Below are 10933 nucleotides of genomic sequence, written 5' to 3'. Positions count from 1 at the left end.
CTTGAGATGAAAGAAGAGAAGCTGCTATGAAAACAGCCTGTTGCTCTACTGATAAGAGGCAATATAAACAAGAAAGCCAGGGATTGACAAACAACCCTTGAGCACCAGGATTCCTCAGGATACGTGAGTAAAATCATCAGAGTGGGTTCACAGCATTGCACCTCTTTATGGTAGGCACTGTAGATTTCTGGGCAAGAGCATATTGCTCCTAGGTGAAAACAAACTGACCTAGTTTGTGAGTGAATATGCACAGCCACTCTCCTGCAGGGCTGTGAGTATTTCAGACAGAATAAGAGGACAAACTGATTTAATGAAAAAAAAAAAATATAAAAGGCCACCTGTGTACAAATGCACACAATTAAATGACATTGATATTTCAAAATGTCTTGATCTTCATTACAAATAACAGTGTTACTGAAACTGAAATCTTGTCATGGTCTGTCAAATTTGCAAACTAGGTCTTGTCCATGGTTCTCCTGCAGAAAAAATGCCTCTTATCTGGCTGGGCCACATGTGCTTCCAGCAGGGTGTGGCCAGAGACCAGACACAATTTGCCTGTGTACTCTTCTCACAGCTGTGTGAGGCAACTCCTGAGTAATCCTCGCTCCTAACAGCCATTTCCAGAGTATGGGAGCAGGCAGGAAAAGAAAGAAACTGCTATTGAAGTCTTGACAGTAAGAATTTTCCTTTTGGTGTCATATACCAAAGAGCACATCCTCTATTAAGATGGTTGAAGAGAGCTCATTTTACTGGGGAAGATGGTTAGCTGTGGCAATTATATGAACAAGTCCTCCCTTATTTTCACTATACCAATGTATGCAAATGCTCCCTTCAGCGGGTCTCTGTTGGAAACGCAATGATTGTAATATCCATGACCTAAGGCTCACCTGACATTTCTTAGTGGAATACACCCAATAACATAACCTTAGGTCTGAAGACAAGCTAACTAATGGAAAACGCATTCAGCTTCTTAGACAGGCTGTGCCAATGGATTGTCTTCCTTTCAAAATGCCACTCTCCCCCAAATTTCCAAAATTCAAGCATCCTTTGTAATTGGTATAAAATTGAGGAAAATCCTCTGGACAAGTCAAAGAAATCCACATCAATGCCTCAGTAAAGAAGTAACTATGCTGCCCAGGTGAAACACATTGCTATAGGGATTTTCCAGAGCAGACACTTGTGGAGCATGAATGATCCCATGTCTTTTGCACATATTTGTTGGAGGTTAGGATTTTTCTTTTTTTGTTTTCTTTCTCTTAGTGCATTTTCTCCCATTTTGTTGCTAAAAAAACCAATAACAATTGTTATTTAAAATAAAGTAACTGTGGAGAAGGGGTAGGAGTGCAACTGAGGGAGATGAGGGAAGGGCAGAAATACCACAATGTTGGGACTGGGGGAAGGGGCTGTGTGCAGCTCCTAGTGTGTCTTGGTCTCTCAGCATTTATGGGGGAAAAAGAGGTTGCTGTCAGTAGAATTCACCACCACTGCAGGGTTCTGTCTCCTGCCACCTTCCACAGTGAGTGGAGCTCTGCCCGTAAGCGCGGCCATTGCACTGGGGCCTTATTAACACCCTGCCTCACCCTTCACCTTCTGCTGGGGTGCCTCAGGGGAAACCCTAGGACCCCCAAGCACCTTTTCCACTTCAAGAGAGCCTCTCCCTGCCATGCTCAGGAGCCTGCCCAGCCCCGCTGCTTCTCTGCCACTGCTCCAGGATTTTTTTCCCACTACACTGTAGCCCCACACCCCGTGCATGCCGAGACCTCCTACGGTTTGTAGGAGTCAGAAACAGCTGTGGAGTTTCTGATACTCTGGGACTTTCCTCATCCCTGCCATTCCAGAGGCTGCTCTGAGGTCCCTTCTAAAACTCATTTCATTATCCAGAGGGGCACCAGGCCCAGCTGTCCCAGGGGTTTGTGAATCAAAGCCTCTCTCCTGTCCCTTCCCGCCTGGGCTGAACAGCCATGACGGCGTGGTGCCCGCGCCACAGCGCCCCCTGTCGGCCTGGCAGAATCCCCGCTCCATCCCGCCCCTTCCGGCGGGAGCAGCAGCGCCCCCTGCCGGCCGTGCCCGGAGCTGCAGCAAGGGGAGATGGATTAAACTGCAGGGAGGAGACTGTTAATGGGGTTTTCTGTTCTTGTTTGTTGTTATGGTTTGTTTGCCTTGTTATACATACATACCAGTAAAGAATTGTTATTCCTTTCCCCATATTATTGTCTGAAACATCCTTAGTTTCAAATTTACAATAATCTGGAGGGAAGGGGGTCATATTGTCCATTTCAAGGGAGGTTCCCACCTTCCTTGGTGGACACCTGTCTTTCAAGACAATATTTATGATTGCTAGATTATATCTGGTGTATTTATCTCCAGTCAAAAAACAAGGGCTGTTGTCTTTTTGATTGCTCTCAAATTTTAGTGTTCTGGCCGCTGAATGGGAAACCAGCTGAAGCAGCCAAAGCTACTCCCAGCCATGCACCTCAGTTGTTTTCCATGGCAACAGAGCTGTGAGGGAAGGTGGTGGCTGACTTATAACCTAATATAAAATCATGATGCATGTGAGAAACATGCCTGATCCAGAAGCTCAAAGAAAGTGCTCTCCCATCTGGTTATAAAAATGTAGCCCTTGACTGGTGTGTGTCCATGACCAATTCAACATGTATGTTTTTGTCTTTGAGCTGACATCTTCAGAGTCTTCAGCACATAATTCACATCTGAAGTTTATCTACATTTTCACCTCTAGAGCTTCTGATACAAACCTAGCTCTGGAGCTTTGACAGCTAACTCCCACTGTGAGAAGAGGACCACAAGATGTGAAAAAACAAGTTTTCTTCCATTGTTTTCCTGAGCTACACATTTGAAGTAGATGATATTCCTGGTGGATCTTCTTGAACGCAAGCAGAAGGGTCAAAGTACAAAACTATGACCAAGTATCCACACAGTCTTATAAAACCTTGGATTTACTTATCTTTTTAATTTTGGTCTGCAGATTATTGAGGATAAAGTTTTTGAGCCCAATATCCTTAAAAAGTTATTAGTGTATTTGTTAGTGCTGATGCACTTGATAATCCAAGGTTATATTCCTGTGTCATATAAATGACATATTCAGCAAAAAGATGTCATCATTCTCCTTCCTTTCCTAGAAACTAATTTAGTCATGAACCTTGAAAGAGACTAGGAAGGAAAGGCTCAGTCTGCACATATTAAAGTTGATCAAGAATCATTCTTCAACAGAAATTTCATTTTTCATATTAAATCCTCACAAGGGTTATTAATTCAGCAGAACTCTTTTACAGATCACAGAATTGTCTGAGTTGAAAGGGATCCACAAGGATCAAGTCTGACTCTTAAGTGAATGGTCCATATGAAAGTTCAAAACTAAAAGCAGAACTTCATTTTCTGTCTAATATAGCCTGTTAGCACACAGTGACCATCCTAGTAGTCATTTAGTGCATGTGAGATCTGGAGAGTCTTCTGTGAGCAGAGGCTGAAGTCAGTAGATTCTCTAGGTGAATGCTTTATGCACACCATGCTATGGAAATAGTTCCAATTTGTTGATGGTTTTAGTCCACCCATAAAATAAATAAAAATATTAATTTGGATAAAGAAAACTGATCATAAAGCCTGGTTATTTTGTCACTCAGCAGAGAAAAGCAAATCTTGAATTCACTTCCCTGCTTCAATGATTACTGCATGTCTAAAGAAGGGAAACTAGGCAGGCTTTGCCTGATATGGGTAATTCTGTAGTTATAAAGGTGATGATGTTTTTTTACAGGCAGTTTGAGTTCTTTGCTTTTTAACAGAGTATTACAGCTCAAGAAGTGATATCTGGATTAGAACTATTTTTAGATCCATATTCACATTTTAAGGCTTAATTTGTCTGCAATGTGGGTCTGGCTTTGGATGTCAAAGTATCAAAGTCTGGGAGATTTTTCCACAATGAAAAACCATCGCATGCAACTGTAGAAAGACCACCTGCTTTGGACATATGTAACTTAAAAACAGAACAGGAAACCAAACCTGGCCAGCTCTCAGTATGACACAGACACCAGACTGGACTGGTATGCTCATAAATATGCCTTATCCATTCAGAAATCAAAGGTGTTTTGGTTTGGCTCCATTGTACTGAAAAAGCTCAATATGTCTTTTAGATGACAAACACAAACATTTGAAAACAGCAATTAAAAAAAAAAAGGTCAGTGAATATGTTAGAATCATCTATGGCTGCATAAAAGACTAACCATAAAGCATAACTATTACTGATTACTGATTGGAAACTCCAAGTTAGAAAAGACTCTTTGCTATTTGTTTCAGACCCCTTCCCTCCACACTACTTCAATAACAACAGAAATTGGTGTGAACTACAAATGGGCAAATATACGTGACAGAGCTGTGTGTGCCAAAATTCTGTTCAGGTTCACTGATTACATCTAATCCCAGCACAAAATGTCTCCCTAGAATTATCTACCCTATAGATAAATCTGGCTGCCATTCAGGTCACTACTTTTGGTATTAAATAAAAGTACTTAGCCCTACCTGCTATACTAAATTATTTTTAAATGGTTTCTGCTTTCTTTACCAACATTTTTAAATGTGGCTGAGCTAAAATCACAGGTCAGGCCTCCTACCCTTGAATACATGCATAGTCTATTAGGGAGAAAGTCTTCTCCTATAATTTCCATGGGAGCAGTATCAAAGTGCAAAAATTATGAGTGAGTAATAACATTGCATCAAGGGTATTTATTTTAAAAAGTTCAGCAGAAGAAAAGTCACATTAAAACTTCACTCAGACAATCCCTTTTGCAGATTGTTAGAAGAGCACTTGTTCAAATGCAGTTCAAGTGGCAAAATGGTGATCATACAATTAGGCTATTTATTTGACAACTTTTTCAATAATTTATCTGTATCTGATGATACTGCTTTTGTAGGTGAGAAAACATAAATTATCTGTTTCACTTAATTTTTCTGCCACTAGTTCCTGTGGACTGCTTTTGTACTAGTGTCATGGAAAACCTTTTCCCCTTCTGTGCCTGACTGATTGTACCTACTGCACCTGAATAATATTTGCAATGGAAATGAGAACTTGTCTTTCCTAATTAGAGAGCTTGACTGTGCTTAAAGATGACCAAGTTTCTTGATCTCTTTGTCCTTTGAATCTGAACTATGAATTCTGTTTATACATTGTTCACACAAGGTGTATTTTGTCTTTTAAAGCTCTCCTGGATGTTCATCTCTCTGTCAGAAAAATAAATTGGTGGAAGAGAGGGCAAATTGACAGTCTGATCCAATGCTTATCTCACCTGGTCACCAGGAGCCCCACCCTTTCAGGATGGGGCAAACAGCTGGTATGAGAGCAAATTTCAGGGGGTGGTGAGAAAATATTCTCTTGGTGGTTACCTTATTTTGGAAGGTTCAACATTTTCTGTCTCTGTTTCTTTGTGGAGATAGCTGAGGTGGGGTGTGGGAAGGAAGTGGTTGTTTCATTAGTCATAAAGGCAAAGGGAGGTGTATATTTCCTTCTCTAAAATTGCAATGCTTCTAAAAGCTGCTTGAGTTTTGGTTGTTTTTATTTGTTTGTTTGTTGGTTTAGTTTGGTTTTTTGTGGGTTGTTTTTAATGTTTACTCAGGCACATAGGACAAGAGAATAAGTAAATATCACTGCTAGCGAGCCCCCTGTCACCATGAGGACAATAAACCTGAAGACCAGTACAAACCCACCATTTTTTTCTTAGGCTGGCAGTTCAACTTCACACTTCAGTGCTGCCTTAACAAACCTGAACCTGTGAGAAAACCCTTATATAGTACCCATCCTGAAGAGGCTCAGTTCATAAGCTGGTAAACAACTCAGCTGTTTCAAAGACAGTGGGAGTCTCTGGCTACATATGGTATTGTCTTCTTTGTCATGAAGAAAAGCAGATTAAAAGCAAATGAAAAAGCTAACAAAAGTAGAGATAGCATGACAAATGTGGTCGAAGGTGTGGCACAGCTTCACTGAAAGAGGACATAAGCTTGACTAGGGTGCTTCAGTTCGGAAAAGAGGCTGATGAGGAGGTGTGATAGGTGCAACCACTTCTGAAAGACAGAGAAAAGGCAAACAGGAAATTTAGCTACTGCTTCTTAGAACACAAGGTCCAAGGGCATCAAACAAACTTAAGAGGTGGTTAATTAAAACACGTGAATACAAATAGTATGTAGATGAACTGTGAAATTCTTTAGCTTAGGAAATCGTGAATACTGAGGAGCGATTAGATAAATTCATTGCAGTCAAATACAGAACATAACTGAAGGAAAGACTGCTGCTACAACTACAGACAGTAAGATCCTTAGACTTCAGGTAGAACTGACGGAATGATAAACCACAGAAGCCATTATACAGGGACTAATCAAGTATATAATAAAAAGACATTGAAATAATTCAGACCTAGATGCCAGATTTTTGAAAGTTTTGGGAGTTAGAACCTTTAGCGCATCACCTGCAATGATCAGCTACACATAGTTCTACATTCGGAAATGTTATACTTCGACTTTTTTCCAGAATTTTGGCTCATATTTAGAGTACCACCTTTTTTTCTTTTTTTTTTCTCCCTAGGTCTCCAGGAGCTCATGACTGATTTAATAAAAGTTCTGGAAGAATCTGTAGTAATGCCATCTCTACAAGTGTCTGTGAGACTCACTTTCAAACTCTGGAGTATGCAGTACCATAACTACACATACTAAAATCACACCACGTATTTGCTAACATAAACAAATAAGGCAATGTTCTTATTTCATTCTTATGCCCTTTTGCTTCAAGGGTAAATGCAGTCTTAATTTCTAACATTTCTCAGCTTTTGCAGAGGCATTCTAAGAGGCTCATTTTTAAACAAGATGGAACATGTTCACAGCTGAAATCTAAACAGGTTCTTCATCCCTGTTGAAATGCTCTGCTTAAATGTTTGATCCTTAATGCAGTCTACACTCTGCCTGCAGCAAATGTTCCTCCCAGCTGCTGTTCTTCCCATTAACAGGAAGGGGAAGAAGAATTAAGGTACTACTCTATCCAAACATGTTGAAGCCAAGAGCTCATTAGCTGCCATCCAATATGGAATGGACTATAATAAATTTAGTATTTGCCTGCCCATGTATTCAGAATTCATACTGCATGAAAATATCATTTACTTGGTTAGAAACATTTTCCTGATAATTTAGTTCTTTAAATTTTCAGTCATTCAAACAGGGCTTCCTCCTCCTTTCCATTCTGAAAAACACTCACCAAGTAGGATAAATATGAGTATTATTTTATATTATTATTATTATTATTATTATTATTATTATTATTATTATTATTATTATTATTATTATTATTATTATAATTATTGTTATTATTATTATTGTTGTTGTTGTTGTTATTGTTGTTGTTGTTGTTATTTCCCTATGTTTAGCCATAAGCGGAAGTTTTGTCTTGGACTGGAAGGAGAAAAACCAAAAGCCCTAGGATCATGCTGGATTCAGCCCATTAATCCCTGAATTATCATAGATTAGTCACTGCATTTCCACCAGATGAATTTCTAAATTTTTATTCCCTCCTGTCCTTTGTCTCCCTTGTCATTCTTCATTACCTGAACAAGCATGAGTAAAATAGAATCTCCTTGTATTTCCATACATTGCAGGTACAAAAACCAAACCAACCAAAACCAAAAATGAACATAAAACAATAACAAAGAAACAAAACTAAAAAACTCTCATTTAGACAAAGCTAAAAAAAAGTAGCAACTTTCAGATTAATACAGTGACAAGCCAATTTTTCCCTCCAGCTTTTTAGATAGTCATACTAGTACCAAGTTAGATCATCCTGAATAATTTTCAAGGCAGATATCGCAGTTCCTCCTGTTCAGTGGAATGCAGACACATCTGGAATTGATTCCAGGCTCTAGATGAAGCTCTGTCAATGGACCCACTCTGCTACATGAGCCTGTTAAACTCTGTCTATCCCTTGATTCCTAAGTCTCACTCAGTAGCCTTAGAGCCACGGGACTTCATTTTCAGCTTTATGTTAATAGAAGTTAACTGGGAGGATACTTTTTCTGTCAGACCAGGCTGCTTGTGGAAAGCTTGATGACTTTCACCAGCCTGTCTCCTTTTGTCTGGATGACTCTGGGAAGGAGAAATCACCAAAAATATGTGTGTACCAAAAGTTTACTCATCCCTCCCCGGGAATATGGACGGGTTCTTTCCTTCTCATATTCTTTCTTTTTCCTTCTGTTTTTATTGTGGCCATCTGACTACTGCACTGAGTAACACAACATATCAAGCAAGCAGAATTCATGTGAGTGTCTATTAAATTACCCAGTGCAAGCTTCTCATTGCAACCGGTCACATTCCTTCTTTTCTCTGTTTCAGCAGAGACTGATCTCTTAGCTTTCTGCCAGAAGCTTCTTGGAGGTGGGAAGGAAAGACATGAGAGAACACTCAATTGATAGAAAACGAAAAGTTAAAAATTAGAGACATGCACAAAAAGTGAAAAAAAAATCCTCATAAAAGAAGCATTTTGGCCAGGCTCTGTGGCTGCAGAGCTTCCACTTTCAGTGTCTGGGAGAAAAGACCAAGGACACAGTACTTCTGGAAGAGTTGTGATATTATAACTATACACCATGTTTAGCAGAGCAATATCATTGCCAGATTCCACCAATACCAGTCTCTTTTGTGGGAGTTTTTGTGGAAATAATTAAATTTTCACTGGTCCAGGGCAATGATAGGCAATTAGGAGGGATATGATGGCGCAATGGCTTGATCTCTCACTGGGGGACAATAGGAGACCAAGGTTCAAGATCCTTCTCTGTCATCTATTTAATTATTTATAAGCCCTAGGAGACAGTATTTATCTACTTTAATAGTACTAACAAGAGTTTTCATTTGGAAAAGTCTTACTTCAAGTATGTAGCAGTATCATGGTGAGAGGACTCCACTACTCTGTGGATAAGCTGTTTTTTGATTCCTTAAACTGACTCAGAGACAGAAGCTCATTAGCAATTAGCCATTCTAGTGAGCAGAAGACTGATCTCCCTTCCCTTGCGTTTTCCCCTACCAAATGATGTTGTTCCTGTAACAAGACAGAAGCATCCCAGCTGGTAGGTATCCTCATCTCATTTGATGCCTTTTTTTCTGGAATGTATAAGGAAGCCAAGAACTGTTGTAAATGGATTTTGAAATCCTCTGAAATGGGCTTTGCTTGTGGAGCAATTGAGCAGTGTAGCATCATCTTGACTGGTTCAGGGAAAACAACCACTAGAGGAAACATTCAAGCCATTACAAGCTCTGGGTCAGGGTAGAGGGGCCAAGAGCTCTGGCCCCAGCACTGGGGCTTTTGGAGTAGACTTTGTTACAAATCAGCTTAGCTGGAAAACAGTTTTTTGAGGATTACTGAGAGAACAGCTAACAGCAGGATAATTTGATTAGAGACATGGAATTAGGTGAAGGAGTGGCTTAAAATAAACTGCTTAGGTATTTCGAAGCTATGACTAATAAGAAAGACTGGAAGAGTGCTCTGGCTATTTTTCGTGTTAGACTTTTGAAGAAAGCACTCGAGAAGATTTGCTGGTGGTGAAGGTTGAAGAGGTGTTAAAGAGGAAGTCATGTGTGTATGAGCACAAGGCATCAGGCAGGGGTACAGGACCACAAAGGGCTGCTGCAGGAATCTCTTAAGGGAAAGGGTGATCTCAAACAGAAACTGAAGCACTGCTCCAGCAAACCCTATCAGCTGTCAAAAAGCCTCTGGGAGGCAGAAAATCAGTATCATGTTTTATGCTTGCGATGGGCTTGCAGCAGTACCAATACTCCAATTCATCCCTCTCTAGGCAATCTGCCACCCACTATTTTTTTTACTTTAACTGCACAGAATTAAAAAAAAAAAAAATAAATAAATAAATAAAATTGAAAGATTGGCACAAAAAAAGGAGCCAGTAAAAATGGCAGTCAAATTGTACCAATATGTGATCAGAAATCAGAGAGTGATTACTGTGGTTACTGTGCCCCAGGCCTCAGTAACCCCCCATGAGGTACCTAGTATATTTATAAATATTAGTGTAATGAGGCAGGGAGTAAGTTAAGTTTTCAGAAAAACTCCTTTGAGCAGTGGAGTAGAGTAGTCCTGCAAGTCAGATGTCCAAAATTGGAGGGCAGTGCCAGGCCCTCATTTTTCCAGCTCTCCGTTTCACTTTTACAGGGATGAAACTGGAACAATGCATAAAGTGTTGAAATTCCAGCTTCTCCCTGCCCTGCCCCATGGGCCTGTGGCTCTTCACAGCCCTGCTTTGTTTCTCTGACTATGAAATCCTCTGTGGTGATTGTTCTTCTGATTTGTGCATGGAATCAGTTCCTTCAGAGGGCAAGAACAAAGTGTCCATGTGCACGTGATGGGCACCGTCACCATGGTCATTGTTGGACCATTTCCAGTTGGTGTTCAGCTGTTGGTTACACCACACCTTGTCTTTTATGCCAATGTCAGGTTATGCTGCAGGTGGGACTTAGGTTTGTAGCAGTCCTCTCCTTTTGAAAAGTAAAACATTAGCATATTCCAAAATTTTAAAACATGGTAGTTGCAGTGGGCACACGAATCCAGCTCCAAATATTCAGAAAGGTAACAGCACCAGGGAAAAGTAAACCATGCTTTGCTTGATTTTCTGAGGAGCCTGGTCTCAGTAAAGCATGTAAAGATGTAAAGATGTAAAGCAGCCGTGACCATGAGCTACTTCCAGTACAAATGAGGGATGATTAGTGCAGTAAAAGGCCCCCTCCTGTAGTTTTTCTAAATGGTTGGAGGCTGGGTGGAGGGAGGGAGTGGAGCTGGGGGAAGGTGCACCAGGAACCCTGCAGTGCAAGGACTTGGAGAATAGATGTGCATTTTATTTCTCTGTCAGGAAAAATGCACATAAGCCATTATAACTAAGGAGTAGATCTAATT

At 40.3% G+C, this 10933-nt stretch overlaps 1 long non-coding RNA gene across 1 annotated transcript; it reads left to right on the top strand.

The window, feature by feature from the left end:
- Positions 1-5253: 5253 nt before the first annotated feature.
- Positions 5254-6642, top strand: LOC111941372 (uncharacterized). Its single transcript, XR_002869984.2, has 2 exons — positions 5254-5339; positions 6584-6642. It is a non-coding gene; the product is annotated as an uncharacterized LOC111941372 (long non-coding RNA).
- Positions 6643-10933: the final 4291 nt, after the last annotated feature.

Source organism: Cyanistes caeruleus, chromosome Z, assembly GCF_971803275.1.
Source record: "Cyanistes caeruleus chromosome Z, bCyaCae1.hap1.1, whole genome shotgun sequence".
NCBI lineage: Eukaryota > Metazoa > Chordata > Aves > Passeriformes > Paridae > Cyanistes > Cyanistes caeruleus.
This window is presented reverse-complemented; position numbering and strand designations above follow the sequence as displayed.